Genomic DNA, 20,547 nt, shown 5'->3' on the forward strand with positions numbered 1-20,547 from the left:
TAGGGCTTCAGAAGGTTTTGTGTTACAAGTAACTTCTTGATGAGAAAGTCAGTATTGGAAATATTTTCTGTGTTAAAAAGGTTAAAAAAGTTGACTGTATCTCTCCAAGGATGAAGTTGTCTTCCAAGAATTTATTTTACTTGCAGAAGTGGCAGGTAGGGTGAAAAAGTGATGGAAAAAGAGGAATGAAAATGACTGAAGGAGATCACGAGATGAAGAGATGCCAAAAGGAGTAAAGAGAGTGACGCCAATAGAGAGAGAGACACATGATGTATTGCAAGGAAAAAAGAAAACATTATGGTGTGGGGTGGCTTCCAGACAACTCTAATAACTTCATTTGCTTTTTTCATCAGAAACTCCGGGGAAAGGCATAATCATTTCTCAATTGAAATTTAATTCCTTTGTAGCTGTGTAGGTGGTAAATAAGTTTGGATTACTGTGCTGGTCTTCCGTGTTCCAGGTATCCTTTTGTCTCATCCCTACATTGCAGCCATCTGGCAGTAATAAATCTCTGTGTGGTTTCCATCTGTGGGTGGAGAGGGAGAGTGACATGCTTCTTTATTCAGGGAACTTTGCCTATAGTTTTGGTTCTAAGAAGGACCCTGGCACTAAAGACGTAGATTCACTCTCAGAAAGCATAAGTCTCATGGAAATAGGTATTTTTAGATAGGACCTTCTTGGAATTAGATGCTTCCAACACCACAAGCAAGCCTATGTGAGCTTGGGCAAGAGTTTGATTGCTCTGTGTCTCAGTTTGCTTACCCATAAAGAAGAGGATAATGCCCTTGTAGGATTTTGTAAAGGGCAAATGCAATTATAGGTGTAAAAGGCACATAGTGTCTGGCACATAGGAAATTGAATCAATCAGGGTTCATTCAGAAAGCAGAAATTCTAACTGACATCTTAACAGAAGAGAATTTAATATAGGGGATTGGTAAAATAGGGATTAGAGGAAAAAATGGGAAAAACAAAACAAAACAAAAGCCAGCCAACAAACAAAAACCAAAAGTCCCCACGAGGTAGCACAGGCATAGTAAAGGGAGAATGAAGGAATGTGGTGAGGTTATCAGAATGTGGACCCAAAGAGAAGGAGCTCACAACCCAAGCCTCTAGGAGGGGACACCAGCCAGCACCATGTGTTTCTGAGGAAGCACAGTGAGACCAATCTTGAGAGTGTGGGAAACTAACAAACAAACTGGAAAAAAAAAAACAAACTACTTCTGCCCAGGTAAAGAGCTCTTGCCTATGTGACACAGACAGGAACAGAGAGTCAAGCAGGAGGGAGCTTGTTGCCTCTTCCTCTTCCACTGTCTCCGTCTCTCTAGCAGCCCAGTGGGCAGGGCATGGAAGAGAACACTTGGCAACAAAGAAATATGGTTTATTACCTCAATCCCAACATCAGAGCAGAGCACAGAAGGGTGGATATGGAGTTGAGAGGCAGTAGTTTAATAACTTGGACATAAGTGCTCAATAAATATTGGCCACACTCTTTAGCTGGCATCTCCTCCCCCCCTCCCCTCCCTCTTTTATTTTTTCCCCCAGTAATCTTGATTTTTTTTTTTTAATTCTGTATACTGAAGGATAAAACCAAGGATGGCAAGGAAAAGAGCCCATGGATCTCAGCAGAAGAAAAGAATAAAGAGAGAAAGAGCCTAGTCTCACACAAGTTGGAAGCTTTGGCTGTAGGATCATACTTCAGTTTTTTTGGCAGATCAGATTTTGAGTCACTTTGTGTGACTCTCCCATAAGGGAAATTTGCTGATGCCTTGAGTGAAGAGCTTTTCTATTAAACAGGAAATGCTTCTCATACAAAAGTCAGGGTAGGGCCGCCTGGGTGGCTCAGTGGGTTAAGCCTCTGCCTTTGGCTCAGGTCATGATCTCAGGGTCTTGGAATCAAGCCCTGCATCAGGCTCTCTGCTCAGCAGGGAGCCTGCTTCCCCTTCTCTCTCTGCTTGCCTCTCTGCTTACTTGTGATTTCTGTCTGTCAAATAAATAAATAAATAAAGTCTTTAGGAAAAAAAAAAGTCAGGATAAAGTTAATGCATTGCTCTCATTAGTACTTTTGCCCTAGAGGAGGGAGGACAGGCAGCTGAACATTTCTCAGGAAGGAGGGAAGGGCAGAGGTAGAGATACCTGCTGGGTGGGACTGGAAAGGCGAGCGAGAGGAGAGGCTGGGATGTAGCCAACCCACTGGTCTGCATGTGTCAGCCTGACGTGTACTGTGTGGCTGCTTCTGGATCACAGTAGGTGTGCTCAGGATTCAAAGACATTCAAGATGCAGTTATCACTCTTGTAGTGCTCCAAGAAAGCAAGTACAAAAATGCCTAAATGTTAGAATCAGCTCTTCCTCGAGAGGTCACAGCCCATCCTTTCTTCATCACTGGAACAGCTCCATTTCTTGTGTCCTTTTCAAACCTCAGGTTTTTACTTTTATTTTTTATTTTATAAACTTTGACAATAGCCAACGGATTTTCTATGTAAAAATAATTTAAAGTTATTAAAAAAAAAGTCAGTGAGGATGAAGAAAATACATAATTTTGTCATTTCAAGATGGTCAAATACCACTCTGCAAAACCTGACAATTTGGGGCAGGATGGTCATTTGGATAGTGACCTATATCTATCCATCCATCTGTTTATCCATCCTTCCATCCATCCATCCATCCATCCATCCATCCATCTGTCCATTCTGTCCATTGTCTTGTTTCTTCTGTTTATCCAGCCCACAAATCTCTAGAGTGCCTATTACTGGTACACAGTGCTGGGAATATTACAGATGACAATATAGTTTCTGCCCTCAGACTCTAGCAGAGAAAGACAGGGATACAAAAACTAAATTATAACAAAATGGCAAGTGTTTTTATAGAAGCATGAACAAGATACAAATTTCTTGGTATGAAATATATTATTATTATTATTATTACTTTTAAATTTTATTTTATTTTTTCAGTGTTCTAAGTTTCATTGTTTATGCACCACACCCTGTGCTCCTTGCAATACGTACCCTCCTTAACACTCACCACCAGGATCACCCAACCCTTCACCCTTCTTCCCTCAAAAACCACAGTTTGTTTCTCAGAGTCCACAGTCTTTCATGGTTTGTCCCCCCATCCGATTTCCAACTCATTTCGCCTCTCTATCTCCCAATGTGCTCTGTGTTATTCCTTTGGCTCCACAAGTAAGTGAAACCATATGATAATTGACTCTCTCTGCTTGAGTTATTTCACTCAGCATAATTTCCTCCAGTCCTGTTCATGTTGATACAAAACTTGGGTATTCATCCTTTGTGATGGAGGCATAATATTCCATTGTATACATGGACCATATCTTCTTTATCCATTCATCTGTTGAAGGGCATCTTGGCTCTTTCCACAGTTTGGCGATTGTGGCCATTGCTGCTATGAATATTGGGGTACAGATGGCCCTTCTGGTATGAAAGATATTATTAAAAGTAAAACTAAAGCAATAGGAAAACAATCCCTAGGATGTTCAGTGTAGCACCTTAACCAGGTAGTGTAGAGCCTAGTCTCAGATCCTGGATCTCACCATTAAATTTTGTCAGCCAGAGCCTTAAATTTTTTTGTGGCTTTATTATTTTTTAAAGATTTATTTATTTGAGGGGGGCAGGGGCAGAAGGGGAGGGAGAGAGACTCCCTGCTGAGCACAGAGCTCAATGTGGGGCTTGATCTCAGGACCCTGAGATTATAACCTGAGCTGAAGTCAAGAGTGGGCTACATAACTGACTGAGCCACCAGGCGCCCCTATGCCTTTATTTATTTATTTTTTTAATATTTAGAATGGACTAACAGTACTTAGCTCATAAAATTACAAGTATAATTAAATGATTCAACACATATAAAGCAATTAGAATGTCTAGCATATAAAAAGCATTAAAATGTTGGCTAATATTAATATTTGTGTATTAACTTAGAGTTTAAATTCATCATTGCATTTAATCTGTAAAACCTCTCCTTGCCCTGGGAAAAAAGGCAGAATTGTTATTAGTTTCCAAACAGGGAGAGTGAGGTCCAGGGAGGTTACTTTTTTGGGGAAAAGCCACAGAACGTCACAGCAGTGGAGCTGGAAATCTCAGTGCTTCTTCTATAATGTTCTTTCTGTTATGCCACGAAGCATAATAGGTTGACTTGGAAAAGCTACTGTTGTTCCCCAAGCATCAGAGCGACTGACTGACTGCAGCTGGGCTGACTGTAAACACAGCCAAACGACACAGGCTGTAGCCTAACCCAGTCACTGCTGCTTTGCCTGCATCTGCCACTCAATACAAGGCCCCCGGTGATGAAGGGACAGAAGCCGTGGGTCAGGGAGCTGCCAAACACCAAACACACATCTTAATTGGTTACAGGCAGTCACCTCCGTCCAAATCCTTGATGGGAAAATGGTTCCCACAGGGGTCCAGAGAATTAGAAATTCAATGTCCTTTTCACATCAAAACAGGCTTTGGAGTCTGAAATCACTCAAGAGTGAGCTATTTTTGATTAATATTCTATTCCACATGTGGGTAGGTTTTCTAGATTGCAACATTCAGCATTGGGGTTGGGTCCTGTGAAAATGCATCAGAGCTCTGAGCACTGAGAATCTGAGGCTGAGAGAGCAACAGGAAGTGGTGCAGGAGCCTAGGACTTACCAGGAAAGGAAGCACAGACCACAACTTGTGGCTGCCTCCTAATGAAGGGGGTACAGTGATTATGAAATGGGACTTGGAAGACTTGTGGGCCTGTTCATTTAAGTTCATCTTTCTCTCTCTCTCTTTTTTTAAGTGTAAACTTTTTGTGTTCTTTTTTTCTTTTTAAAGATTTTATTTATTTATTTTTCAGAGAGAGAGAGAGACCGAGCATAAGCAGGGGGAATGACAGGCAAAGCAGGCAGAGGGAGAAGCAGGCTCGCTGTTAGCAAGGAGCCTGATGCAGAACTTGATCCCAAGACCCTGGAATCTTGACTTAAGCTGAAGGCAGCCACTTAACTGACTGAGCCATTCTGAATCATAAGAGTATGTTCTTTTACACATGTATAAATAGTTTTGAAGTTTTGCCTTTAATATTTAAATATATAAACTATTTAGAATCAATGTTTATATATGGGTTTACATCCGTGATGCAGATATCCACTACAACTTATTTTTTAAAACAAGTGATTGATTCTCACAGTACCATTTACTGAGTGGTCCATATTGTCTCATATAATCTGAAATACCAACTCTGATGTATATACATTTCTGAAGGTAATTATTATTTTAATTAATGATAATTAATTGAAAAAAATCTATATGAAACTCTGTGAAGTATGCATTTGTATCTTCGTTTTTCATAGAACTTGGCCAGAGTTGCATGGAAAATGACACAAATCCTTTTGACAGCAATGTCCATGCTCCCAACACTTGGGGAAATGAGAAAGTCAAGTCATGCTGGGATTTGAGGAAACCTTATTTCCACAAAAAAAATTAGAAGCCACCAAAATGCTTTCAGCAGGGCAATGACATACTTTGATTTCCATTTTAATGAGTCTTTAGAACTGGATAAAAATGTAGGTCATGAGAAGGAAGTCGTGGTTGGGGGAGACATAAGTTCATTGGCTCTTACAGTGGTCCAGATAAGAGGTGCTGGCACCTGGACCTCCGGGGCTTCAGTGGAGATGGAGATAAGCAAATGGTTTTGAAATATTTTTGGAGGCAAGCACATCAGGATTTGCTGTTCAAGTAGATTTAATTGGAGGCTGAGAGAAGGGGAAGAATCAAGGAGGACATGTGGAGAGAGCAGCTGGGTGATGGTGGTGCCAGTTGTGATAGGAAACCTAGGGTGTCACCAGGGGAGTCATGGGGACACATCAATTTGTGATGTCTATGAGACAAGATGTCAACAGGCACACTTGAGATACAAGTTTGGAGCTGGGGTGGGGAGGGAGTTTGGACTATTGATGCACACTTGCATTGACTAGTGACTTTAGCTGGGAGATTTATACAGGAATGGTATTATAAGGACTCCTGATTTTGGTGAATTGGAAAGGCAGTAGTAAGTGACATTGGAGAGAATAAATGCAGATGAATCTTTCAAGAAGCTCAGCTGTGAAGGAAAGGAGAACAAAGGCAGAAGAAACAGAAGTAGAGGTGGGTAGAGGGTTGAGCAACTTTTTTTAATAAGATGAGATGGATGTATACTGTGTAGAAGGAATTAATACAGAAGTAGTGGTCAAAAATAAAGGAAGGAGAGAAAAAACTAAAATAACATGACTGAAGAGGCAGGGGGTTGAGGAGATGGGGTGGAGAGAGATCCTTTCCTTGGAGGCCAGAGAAGCAGCATGTCATTTCCTGAAAGTGGCAGAGGAAGGTGACACTGTAATGTGATGTCAAGCCGGGTGGTTTGGGTTTGCATTGGGCTCTGCAGTTTACAAGTGATAGAACATTTTAAATCTTATTTTCTTCACTGGTAATATGGGAACGATGATACTATTACCCATGTGTAGGACTGTTATAAGGACTAGATGAGATATGTAGAGCATTTAGCATAGAGCTTAGTAGATATGAGGTTATACTGTGTTAATGAGTATAGGTTTGCATCTATAGGTGGGAAGCCAAAGGTATTCACACTGAGTACCCCAGTTGCTCGATGAGGTGAAATTGGGCTGGGTTATGAAGACCACCTGTTTGCAGGAGCATTCCAGATGATGGAGAGGGAATGATGGCCAGCAACCCTATCCTTCTGCTGGCGTTACTATAGCAGGGGAAAGTGGTTTAAAGTGAGAATGAAAAACAATCTGAGGGTTTTGAAGGGGTGGGGGGTGGGAGGTTGGGGGAACCACGTGGTGGGTATTGGAGAGGGCATGGATTGCATGGAGCACTGGGTGTATTGCAAAAACAATGAATACTGTTATGCTGAAAATAAATTAAAAAATTAAAAAAAAATAAAGACAATCAAACCTAGAACTTAACATCCAAAAAAAAAAAAAAAATAAAGTGAGAATGAAGGGCAAGAATTCAGACTGTTCTTGTCCTGGTTGATACAAGTGACAGAGACTGGACTGAATCTCTCACTTTCTTGGGACTGGCCCCAAAATAACATGGGAGATTCTAGGAAACTGGAAACAAAACCCCTCTTTCTGGCTGCAAGAGCTGTGGACAGAGCTGCCTGTTTGACAGGTTGCCTCTTTGAAACATGGCACAATGTGTCCTGTTTTATATAGAACTTGTTTGGAGTTCAACTGCCTTTTTCTTTCAGGGTATTTGTGGTTATGGGAGGGCAGATTTCAGCTCCTCAAGATTATGCAGACATTTAGTCCAATGCAGGTCTGAAGACACATTGCAAAAAGTTCTGATGGTGATCACAATATAGAGTTGATCCTGGCTCTTTTACTATTGAACTGTGTGACTTTGGTCAGCATCTGGAAAAGGAGAGATGTGGTCTGAAAAGCTGATGATTCACAGTAGTGAATCTAGTTCTCCAACCATTTGCAACACAGGAACCTCACTAAGCCATTCTTGCCTGAGAGGTGATGATTCTCCTTCTTCTTCTTCTTTTTTTTTTAAAGATTTTATTTATTTATTTGACAGACAGAGATCACAAGTAGGCAGAGAGGCAGGCAGAGAGAGAGAGAAGGGGAAGCAGGCTCCCCGCTGAGCCGAGAGCCTGATGTGGGGCCTGATCCCAGGACACTGGGATCATGACCTGAGCTGAAGGCAGAGGCTTTAACCCACTGAGCCACCCAGACACCCCGAGTGATGATTCTTCTTGCACCTTGAAGGTGTATGGAAAGAGATTTTTTTTTTTATTTGACAGAGAGATCATAAGCAGGCAGAGAGGCAGGCAGAGAGAGAGGAGGAAGCAGGCTCCCCGAGAGAGCAGAGACCCCGATGCGGGGCTCGATCCCAGGACTCCGAGATCATGACCTGAGCCGAAGGCAGCGGCTTAACCCACTGAGCCACCCAGGCGCCCCATGGAAAGAGATTTTGTTGGCAGGTGGATGTCTCTCAACACACCAGAATTAATGTAATTAATTGATTAATGGGTAATTGCTAATTACTCATTGTTCTTTCCTGTTTCTTTTCTTTCTCTCCCTCTCTTTCTTTCTTTCTTTCTTTCTTTCTTTCTTTCTTTCTTTCTTTCTTTCTTTCTTTCTTTCTTTCTTTCCTTCTTTCTTTTTTTAAAGATTTCATTTATTTAGTTGACAGATAGAGACAGAGAGAGAGAGGGAACACCAGCAGGGGGAGTGGGAGGGGGGAAGCAGACACCCCGTTGAGCAGGGAGCCCCATACAGGGCTAGATCCCAGGACCCGGGATCATGACCTGAGCCAAAGGCAGATGCTTAACAACTGAGCCACCCAGGCACCCCTGTTCTTTCCTGTTTCTTAATAGGTTTGTTTAAGAAAACATTAATTGTGGGGACCCTGGGTGGTGCAGTTAGGCGTCTAACTCTGGTTGTGACTCAGGTCACGATCTTGGGCTCTTGGGATTGAGCCCTGGGTCAGGCTTAGTGCTCAGCACAAAGTCTGCTTAAGACTCTCTTCCTTGGAGCACTGGTGTGGCTCAGTCAGTTAAGCATCTGCCTTCAGCTCAGGTCATGATCTCAGAGTCCTGGGATGGAGCCCCACATCAGGATCACTGCTCAGTTGGGAGCCTGCTTCTCCCTCTTTCCCCTGCTAATGTGCTCTCTCTCTTTCTCTCTCTCAAATAAATAAAACCTTAAAAAAAAAAAGACTCTCTCCCTCTCCCTCTGCCCCTCCCCATCATGCTCTCTCTCTCTCTAAAATAAATAAATCTTTAAAAAAAGATAAAACATTTATTGAGGGCCCTCTTTACTAGGTGCTAAAAGTCTGGTAGTCATCCAGACAGATCTAGCCCTGTGTTCATGGGCACCATGACCTTATTTTTACTAAGGCATCTCCCAAAGGATCTTCATTTCTCAACAGAGTATGTTTTGATACTTCACTTAATGTTTTGGACTCAGCTTAATTCTTATCATCAAATATCATGTACTTGGAAGATGATTTTTATTTACATTTGTGTGTTCGGTGTCCAGCATAATTCCTGGTATGTACAAGGTATGCTTAATATCTGAAAGAAAATCCAGTTTGTGAAGGTCTCATCCGGAAAATGTCATTTCTGTTTTGGTGTATTGTGGAGGCAAGAGCATAAGTGGTAAGGATTAACATTTGTTTAGCATTTATTATATAACATTTGTTATGTAATTTTGTGTTACCTTAAATACATTTGTATTTGATTTTGTATGTGTATCATTTGTATACAATTCTTTATAATTGCTTGCTTTTTCTAAAATGAGAAAAGGGGGTCCAGAAATGATGTGTAACTATTTCATGTTACTTAGCTATTATATAGCAGAGAACCTGATTTAAATCATGATTGGTTTGACTCCAAGGATTATGCTTGCTTGATTTCTATGTGTGTGTGTGTGTGTGTGTGTGTGTGTGTTTGTAGTTGGAGGAATTACTATTGTAATCAGATGCAAAAAACTCACCAGTGATATTACATAAATAAAGGCTCCATGATACTTTGGAATCTCCAGGTCCTGTCTAGCTGGGGTCAGACTTTCTCCAGCTTCACTGTCACTGACCACAGAGGTCCCAAAGGCTATAGGACAGAATAGATCCCAGATGGATGATGGCATGAAATTATAAACTGGAGACAAAATAAGTGTTATTGTTGTTTTAACCATGGTGATAATAATGGCTTATGGCTTGCAAAACACTTGTTCACATGTCAACTCTGCTGGGAAGTAGACAAGGCAGGGGTCAGCAAGCTTAAGTCAATCATCGGAGCTCACACTGCTGGTTAGTGACCTGGCTGAGTCTGGTCTTTGTGCTCTTTGTCCAGTGATATATAGAATCATGAAAGATACTCTCGGTTTGGACTGACCACGTGTATGACAACTATAAGCTAACCCAGCAGATACACAGATTTATAGCTAGGCCTAAAATAGTAACAACATAATTTCATAACAACTCACAATTTATCTTTCCTGTTGGAAAGGAAAGATGCCCTTTCTTCTTTCTTCCTTTGTGCTTCATAAGAAAACCCAGTTGTGGGTTGCAATCAGGAGCAGATAATGGGGTCCTCTCAGTTTGTTCAATTTCCAGACCATCACAAAGGAAGGAAATGCTTTTCTGTCATTTGGAAATGGTAATAAACAGGACTCTGAGTCAGGCAATTTGCAAGAGACCTGACCAATTATGATACTTTAACCTGTTCTGAAAGGAGCTCCCCACTCAAGAGTTCTTTGTGGATCTTCTAAAGTATTCATCTAAAATTGCAGCCAGTGATGGCACCAGTAGTCACATCTATCTTCCTCCCTCCCTCCCTTCCTTCTTCCATCCCTCCCTCTTCTCCTTCCTTCCTTCCTTCCTTCCTTCCTTCCTTCCTTCCTTCCTTCCTTCCTTCCCACCTTCCTTCCTTCCTTCTTTCCTTCCTTCCTTCCTCCCTTCCTTTCCCAGAGGAGCTAAGACACAGTTTACTTCTGAGCTGACCACTCACCAAGAATGACATGCTTCTGTGTGTTTCACCAGTGCTGTTTGTTTTCTTGTCTTTTCTCCTCTGAGTTATATTCTGTGCTTAGATCATCCCAGTTTTTCTGAAGATAGGCAGTTTGGTTTTAAAGAATCACACAGTGGATTTAGGAAACATAGCATCTGTGCTTGGTCACCTGGCTTTGTGATCTCAAGAGAAACATTTAATAAACCTTACTTCCCTCATCTTTGAAATGGGAGTAAGATCAGTCTTAGAGTGTTGAGTGAGTGAAATAAAACACTGTCTGTGAAAAATACTTTGCACATAAAATTGATCTATCTTAATTATCATGTCTTTTCACATTTGTGGTTCTATCTCTTCTTTTGAAACTTACCCTCCATTTCTAACAAATGCTCCTTCCTCAAACGTGTCCTTTGTCATTCTTTTTTGGAAGGCTTTGGACTCTGTGATGATTAATTTTATGTGTCAGCTTAATTGGGCTACGGTGCTCAGGGAGTTGGCCAAACATTATAAATATAAATATATCATATAAATCTATCGATTTTTGAGTAAAGCATATTGCCCTTCATAGTGTAGGTGGGCCTCATCTAATCAGTTGAAGTTAGAGCATAAGACTGACCTCAGCAGAGCAAGAGGGAATTCTGCAGCAGATGGTCTTCAGACTCAAACTATAGCCTTGGCTCTTACTGGGTCTTTGGCCTGCTGGCCCACACTGCAGATTTTGGACATATCAACTCCCATAATCATGTGATCCAATTCCTTAAAATATATCTTATTCTATGTATGTACATACATATACTATTGGTTCTGTTTCCCTGGACAAGACGGCTTGTGATAGCATCCTTCTGAGGTTGCTACTGAGTTGAGAATCAATGGCCCGCCATCCAAGCCTGTAAGCTGCCTGGTCCATCAGGATACTGGGCTGGGACGCTGGTGCATGATGACCCCCTCAACACCTTATGTAGGGATTCTCTGGGGTTCTCAGTTCCTTTATGTGAACTTTTTTCTCCAACAACACCAGACAAGGCACAAATATTTTCCAGGGATATTCCTTTTTTTGAATATTGGGAGATTGAGGGACTTTGTGTCTGGCCTACTTAAACATCATGTTACTCCTCTCCTTGGGCACGAGGGTGGATCCATACTCCTACCATATCATTTGCAAAAACCTGAGAGCATCTATCATCTTCTTGTCCTTTGAATGTGACATGCTTTTTCTGCCTCCATTCTTTTGCACATTTTTCTCCTTTCTGAAGTGGTTTCCCTAATTCCACTCAGGGCTGCCTAGTATTCAATATTCCTCTCAAGTCCCATATCCCTCCACAAACTCTCCCTGATGACTCCTGCCTTAGCCTGCCTGCTTCTCCCTTGAACTTCAACACCCCTGAGAAATCTGTACCACTGGCTTTAGTTTTTTAAAAGTGTCTGTTTTAGATCCTTAACTGAGGTGAGAACTTAAAAACTCAAGCATGTGGGGAATGGTTAATGGAGGGGCTACTATTCACTGTATTATTTGCCAGAGATAAATGTATAAGACATGGCTTGTATTATTTTTTTTTTAAATTTCTTTTCAGTGTTCCAGAATTCACTGTTTATGCACCACACCCAGTGCTCCATGCAATATGTGCCCTCCATAATACCCACCACCAGATTCACCCAATCCCTCACTCCCCTCCCCTCCAAAACCCTCAGTTTGTTCCTCAGAGTCCACAGTCTCTCATGGTTCGTCTCCCACTCTGATTTTACCCAACTCCCTTCTCCTTCCCATCTCCACATGTCCTCCATGTTATTCCTTATGCCCCACAAGTAAATGAAACGATATGATAATTGACTCTCTCTGCTTGACTTATTTCACTTAGCATGATCTCTTCCAGTCCCGTCCATGTTGATACAAAAGTTGGGTATTCATCCTTTCCTATGGAGGCATAATACTCCATTGCATATATGATCATATCTTCCTTATCCATTCGTCTGTTGAAGGACATCTTGGTTCTTTCCACAGTTTGGTGACTGTGGCCATTGCTGCTATGAACATTGGGATACAGATGGCCCTTCTTTTCACTACATCTGTAGATACCCAATAGTGAAATTTCAGGGTCATAGTGAAGCTCTATTTTTAATTTCTTAAGGAATATCCACACTGTTCTCCAAAGTGGCTGCACCAACTTGCATTCCCACCAACGGTGTAAGAGGGTTCCCCTTTCCCCATATCCTCTCCAACACTTGTTGTTTCTTGTCTTATTAATTTTGGCCATTCTAACCAGTGTAAGATGGTGACTCAGTGTGGTTTTGATTTGAATCTCCCTGATGAGATTGATGATGAGCATTTTTTCATGTGTCTCTTAGGCATTTGTATGTCTTCATTGGAGAAGTGTCTGTTCATGTCTTCTGCCCATTTTTTGACATTATTATCTGTTTTGTGTGTGTTAAGTTTGAGGAGTTCTTTACAGATCTTGAATATCAGCCCTTTGTCTGTAGTGTCATTTGCAAATATCTTCTCCCATTCAGTGGGTTGCCTCTTTATTTTGTTGACTGTTTCCTTTGCTGTGCAGAAGCTTTTGATCTTGATAAAGTCTCAAAAGTTCATTTTCACTTTTGTTTCCTTTGCCTTTGGAGATATGTCTTGAAAGAAGTTGCTGTGTCCAATGTCGAAGAGGTTACTGCCTATGTTCTCCTCTAGGATTCTAATGGATTCCTGTCTCACCTTGAGGACTTTTATCCATTTTGAGTTTATCTTTGTGTATGGTGTAAGAGAATGGTTGAGTTTCATTCTTCTACACATTAAAAAGATTATCCATCATGACCAGGTGGGATTTATCCATGGGATGCAGGGGTGGTTCAACATTCACCAATCAATCAATGTGATAGGACAAATCAATAAGAGAAGAGAGAATAACCACATGGTCCTCTCAATTGATGCAGAAAAAGCATTTGACAAGACACAGCATCTGTTCCTGATTAAAATGATTCAAAGTACAGGGAGAGAAGGAACATTCTTCAACTTCATAAAAGCTATCTATGAAAAACCCACAGCAAATATTATCCTCAATGGGAAAAAGCTGACAGCCTTCCCTTTGAGATCAGGAACATGACAGGGATCCCCACTCTTGCCACTCTTGTTCAACATAATACTAGATGTCCTAGCAACAGCAATCAGACAACAAAAAGAAATAAAATATATTCAAAATGGCAAAGAAGAAGTCAAACTCTCTCTCTTCGCAGATGACATGATTCTTTATATGGAAAAACCAAAAAACTCCACTCCCAAACTACTAGAACTCATACAGCAATTCAGTAATGTGACAGGATACAAAATCAATGTACAGAAATCAGTTGTTTTCTTCTACAGTAACAATGAAAACACAGAAAGGGAATTTGAGAATTGATTCCATTTACTATGGCACCAAGAACCATAAGATACCTGGGAATAAACCTAACCAAAGAGGTAAAGGATCTGTACCTGAGGAACTACAGAACACTCATGAGGGGAATTGAAGAAGACACAAAAAGGTGGAAGACAATTCCGTGCTCATGGATTGGAAAAATAAACATTGTTAAAATGTCTATGCTGCCTAGAGCAATCTATACTTTCAATGCCATTCCAATCAAAATTCCACCAGCATTTTTCAAAGAGCTGGAGCAAACAATCCTAAAATTTGTATGGAACCAGAAGAGCCCCTGAATTGTTAAGGAAATGTTGAAAAAGAAAAACAATACTGGGGGATCATGTTGCTTGATTTCAAGCTTTACTATAAAGCTGTGATCACCAAGACAGCATGGTACTGGCAAAAAAATGGACACATATATCAGTGGAACAGAGCAGAGAGCCCAATTATTGACCTGCAACTCTGTGGTCAAATAATCTTCGACAAAGCAGGAAAAAATATACAGTGGAAAAAGGCCAGTCTCTTTTATAAATGATGCTGGGAAAATTGGACATGGCTTGTATTCTTAAGTGGCTCATATCTAATGGGAGAGAGAACAAAAACCAAAAAACAGAAAATTAAAATGCAGTGTTATGAGTGTTACAGTAGAGATTTATACAAAGCCTTTGGGGGAGGGGATGACTGTAGAGAAGGGATCTATTATTGATCACCTGTCATGCACCATCTTATTTAATACTTGCAATAGTCCTGTAGGGAGGACATGGAGCAGCATCCTTACCTTCTCAATGAGACCAAAACAGAAGTGACTTGCCACAATCAGAGAACTTGGTGGCATCCGTGGGTCTCTTGGTTCCAAAGCCCATGCACTTCTCCATTACCCGGCCTCCCAGGAGGGTTGATTATAAACTGCTAGCAAGTCCTACTCTACCTTCGACCCTCTCAAACTCTTGTCTCCTTTCAGTAATTTTTGGACTATTCGTACCTTTTCTTTTTTCTCATAAGAACTTTGATTTTTAGGGGTGCCTGGGTAGCTCAGTGGGTTAAGCCGCTGCCTTTGGCTCAGGTCATGATCCCAGGTCCTGGGTTCCAGCCCCACATCGGGCTTTCTGCTCAGCAGGGAGCCTGCTTCCTCCTCTCTCTCTGCCTGCCTCTCTGCTTACTTGTGATTTCTCTCTGTCAAATAAATAAATAAAATCTTTAAAAAAAAAAAAGAACTTTGATTTTTACTGGAGATCACCAAAGTAAGACAAGAAAAAAACCACTAAGAGTAAATAAAACCCTTCTTTTGTACTGTGAAGAAGCCTCTAGTTATCAATTTGTTGTGGAAACTTGAATTTGAAGGAATGAATTTTAGATTTTTTTAATTAATTTATAATGTGGTAGCCAGACACCATCATTAAAAATCCAACACACTTTCAGCTATTCCATCAAATGTAATTCTGAAGCTATATGTATATATATATATATATATATATAGAGAGAGAGAGAGAGAGAGAGAGAAAGAGAGAGTTTGTTATAAAGCCCCTCCCCCCTTTTTTACAACTAGGTTTGTTTATCTCAAGAAGTAATAAACTCAACTCTGCTTTTCATAGGGAGGAATGGTAGAAGCAATGAAAGAAAGAAAGAGAAGAAGAAAAGATGGAAATGTGGGCCAAGACAGTGGACCACTGCCAGTCATTCTGGGAGTGACAGTCTGCCAGTACATCCAGATCCATTGGGCATGGAGAACCCACACTCTTCCCTTGGATGAGTTTAAGATTCTGTGTTTACCCCTTCAGGTCAGGGGAGTGTCTCCCACTGCAGGGCTATCTTAGTCAGCTTGGGATATCATAACTGGGTGGCTTAAAGGACAGAACTTTATTTATGACAGTTCTGGAGGTCAGGAAGGCCAATATCAAGTTACTGGATGAATTTCCTGGGGGATGGCCTGCTTCCTGGCAGAGATGGATGCCCTCTTGCTCTATCCTCATAAGGCATGGAGATGATGCCTGGGTCTCTTCTTTCCCTTTTAAGGGCACCAATCCCATCATGAAAGCTTCACCCACATGACCTGATCCAAACCCAATTGTTTCCCAAAGGCCTCACCTTCAAATATCATTACACTGGGAATCATGGCTTCGACATATGGATTTGGGGGGTACAAGTATTCAGTTTATGCCGAGGGCTCCTCTGTCTCTATATTATAGTACCCAATGTTTTGTCTTCTCCTTTTATCTTTCTCTTAAAATGTCCAATGTCATTTGGAGTCAATCATGGTGCTGGTGGGGCTTGATGGATGGATCTTCCCATGTATAAAAATTCTTTCCAACTTTATTTTCTAAAACACTTCCTCGTAACCCCTACATTATCCTATGTTCTGGCCCATCCATGATTCTGTCTCTTAACACTCCCTTTACCTCATGTGTTCACTCCCCTTGGATCTACCCTCTTTCATTTCTAACCTCTTTATCAAAGCACTCCATGATCTCTTCAGTGGAGATCTCTCTCTCTCTCTCTCTCTCTATTATTAGCTTTTACAGAACTATTGCAAGTATTAAATAAGATGGTGCATACACATCTCTAATGTAGGGCTGGGAACATCTCAGGTATTCAACAATAGATCCCTTCTCTACCGTCAGCCCCTCCCCTAAGGGCTTTGTACACATCTCTACTGTAGCACTCATAACACCACATTTTAATTTTCTGGTTTTTTTTTGGTTTTTGTTCTCTCTTTGCTCAAGAAACAAATTCTACTTGTGTCATTTACTAGCTGTGTGATTTTGAGGAACTTCTATAACACCCCCAGATTCACCTCTGTTTCCTCTCTTATTAAATGAGGAAACCAAATGCCTGTCATGCCTTGGGGACTTTGCAGATGCCATTTTTCTCTGCCAGGAACAAATTCTTCCTCTGATTTGCTTGGCTGACTCATTCTTCAGGTTCAACTTAGGAGTCACTTCTCCCTGGAAGCCCTCTTGATTTTCCAAGTTGTTTCCAAGTTGGGATCAAGGGGCCTGTCACTACTTTCTGTTACATTGTAATGATGTGTTTGCTTGTTTGTATCTCTCTCAAGGCCCTATCACCAGGCCTGGAGCATAGAATAGATGATTAGAAAATACTGCCCCAAATTAGTAAAGACACTTTACTAATCTTGTGTATAAAGCACAAGGCACATAGTAAGTGGCCACTTGATGAATTGTAGCTTTCTCTTCCTTATTTGTAACTTAGTGTGTCCTGAACTGAAGTTACTGTTATTTTGTTCCTGTCTCTTCACTCAATTTTATACCCTTGAAGACTTGGATTCACTCAATGCCTGAATCCGCGACTCAATTATGTTTGTATACCCCACAGGTTCTAACATGAGGCACCATTCACACATACAATAGGTACTTGATCAAGGTTGGATGAGACAGTGATATATGTTGGTCTGAAATAATTTTATTTCAAGTTGTCATGTTAGGAAAACACTTTACCTTCACTGGTGTCATGAGAGAGAGAGTCCATTTTCTTTCAGAATGGGGTCCCTTTTTTTTAACTCTATTTTTTTTTATTTTTTATAAACATATAATATATTTTTATCCCCAGGGGTACAGGTCTGTGAATCGCCAGGTTTACACACTTCACAGCACTCACCATAGCACATACCCTCCCCAATGTCCATAACCCCACACCCCCCCTCCCAACACCCCTCCCCCCATCAACCCTCAGTTTGTTTTGTGAGATTAAGAGTCACTTATGGTTTGTCTCCCTCCCTATCCCATCTTGTTTCATTTACTCTTCTCCTACCCCCTTAACCCCCCATGTTGCATCTCCTCTCCCTAATATCAGGGAGATCATATGATAGTTGTCTTTCTCCGATTGACTTATTTTGCTAAGCATGATACAGAATGGGGTCCCTTTTAATAAGAGGTGCTAAGTGTTTGTGGAACGAATAGATGCTGAGCACATCAGGTTCTTCTTATTTGTGCAATGCTGGATTTAAGGTGATCTCATGATGACAGAGACCTCCTGGTTCTTCATTTTGCCTCTTTCTAGGCCTTGCACATGGATTGGTACTTGACAAAGTCTTGCTGAACTGAACTGTGAAAAGAGACTTGGGTCTCAGCTTTCACCTTGATCTCTGGGCTCCTCTGAGAGAACTGGCCACAGATAGTTTCGGCTTTCATGGCGGCAGACAGCATGTGGCCATACTAAAGGAGAGAAGCAAAGAGAAGAGGCATGGGTAAACTTTAAAGAGGAGGAAAACCCTGTCAGAAGTTAGGTATGGACACCCATTCTTTCATCTCTCTTGCCTGATGCCCATTTTAGGGACATCCCAAAGAGAACAAGTAAGAGGCTGCCATTCCAGGAATGGGAGACAAGGGGCCGACATGTCAGGTGGACAGACCAGGACAAAAAGCCAAGGTAGCACAGGGGGCTCTCTTCCTACTCTGCCCTCAACCCTGCTGGGTGAGCCTCACCTTGTCCTGGACTACTCGGCCCCAGCCCTGTAGAGTAGCCAGGACTGCTGAGAGACAGCATGGGTAGGGAAGGTGGGTGAGGGCAGCTGCTGAGGGCAGGTGTGACAGCAGAGGTGCCTAGAAAGCTCTTTTATTTCATACTTGGATTTACAAATATAATGAGGCTTCATTTGTTGACTGCCAGGCTATCATCCATCAACCCTCTTCCACCAGAGGCAGAGACTATGTCCTGTTGGGTCTCTGAAACATTGGTTTGTTCCTTTCTCCTGCCTCATAGGCTGGGTAAACAAAGGGAATGGGGCTACAGATGGAAGTTTGATGCACGCCTATGTCTGGGGGCAGGCAAGTCTGTGGCTGGTGTCCCTGCCAGGAAACACACCAGCTGGTGCTGTTTTTATGTCTGCTCTCCCCGGCTCCAACTCCAACGGGGAGCAAGTCAGGGAACTGATGTGCTAAGCTTGCCTTCTTTCTCCCTCCAGCTTCCATTCTGGGTTTATACATTCCTGGCATGAGAGCTGCCCAGCTGTAGGCCCTGATTCCTGGTCCTCCTGGTACAAAGGCTGTGATGATTGGCCTTCTGGGATGCAGGGAGGAGGTGGATGGCTTCCTGCACCTGCTCTGGCTTGCATTAGGGACTTACCCTTTTCACCCATTATGCTGAGACAGCTTAGTAAAAATGAACTATTTCTAGCTCATTTTAGGGGAAAAGTGGATTGAATTCTCTGTTCAGAAGGGAAACCTCTTGGATAATGCTAGTGCTGTACATTGAGAGCAGACAACCTGGATCCCACATTTAAGACTATCCATCCACTACCTCTGTCACACTGGGTTCCTCAAAGTAGAGGCATTACAAACTCTTTGGAATAAAAAATTCTGATTCATAGCTTTACCAGGTGATTAACATTGGGAAGTTTCTTATTTAACTTCCCTAACTCTCTCAGTATCTTAATTTACAGAATGAAGAAAGAGTGGATGGATGGATGGATGGATAGATAGTTTCCTCTGTCCATCCACCCACCCATCCATCCAATTATCTGTTGATCATTTATCTACCTAGAAAGAGAGAGTTTTAATTCCAATCTCCTCCTGGTCTTCTCCCCTATGAGTGGTGCTGTTTGTGTAAGAATATTACAGATTTCCAAATCCCATTTTATAGTGAGATGTTTATAATTTTGGGTTTGCTAATGTTAACCTTGCAAATCATGTATCTGGATATGTGTGTGTGAGTATTTGTGTGTGTGTGTGTGTGTGTGTGTGTGTGTGTCTGTGTGTGTTTATGTCACTCATTAAAACTCTATCTTGAGAGGCATATAGCATCATGATGGTACTCTAAGGTCCAAGTATCAAAGTTGGATCTTGTCTCTGCTATTCACTAGTAATTTCACATTAGACAAGTGGTTTAACCTCTCTGTAATTTAGTTTTCTTTTTTAAGATGATGATAATAACAATGTCTATCTTTTTTTATTTAGTTACTTTTATTAACATATACTGTATTATTTGCCCCAGGGGTACAGGTCTGTGAATCATCAGGCTTCATATTTCACAACACTCACCATAGCACATACCCTCCCCAATGTCCATAACCCAACCACCCTCTCCATACTTCCCCAACCCTCAGTTCGTTTTGTGAGATTAAGAGTCTCTTATGGTTTGTCTCCCTCCTGATGCCATTTTGTTTCACTTTTTCTTTCCCTACCCCCCCACAATCCCCCACTCTGCCTCTCAAATTCTTCATATCAGAGAGATCATATGATAGTTGTCTTTCTCTGATTGACTTATTTCACTCTAGCATATCACCCTCTAGTTCCATCCACGTCATTGCAAATGGCAAGATTTCATTTCTTTTGATGAATAATGCCTATCTTTTGGTGGTGTAGTGAGATTCAGTGAGTTTACATAGTCAATACTGAGAACAATGTTTTGTGCATGGTGTGCTAGTGAAGTATCCCTCACTTCTTAATGGTCTTTGTGTTCCTCTTCTTTCCTTGTCCTCTTCTACATACTCCTCTTTAAGTACCCTCAATACTTAACTTATATTATCTCACCACCCTCTGTCATGAGAATGGAGGCCCTGTTCATGTCACTTCTGTGTCATACTAAGATATAGATATATGGGCACATGCACATACACACAAATATGTACTTAAATATGTAATATAAGTAATAATTTTAATGTTATTAGGAACTGAAGTTCTCCTTATTAGAAAGAGAAGATACAAGTAAAATGAATCG

Source organism: Lutra lutra, chromosome 2 (assembly GCF_902655055.1).
Source record: "Lutra lutra chromosome 2, mLutLut1.2, whole genome shotgun sequence".
NCBI lineage: Eukaryota > Metazoa > Chordata > Mammalia > Carnivora > Mustelidae > Lutra > Lutra lutra.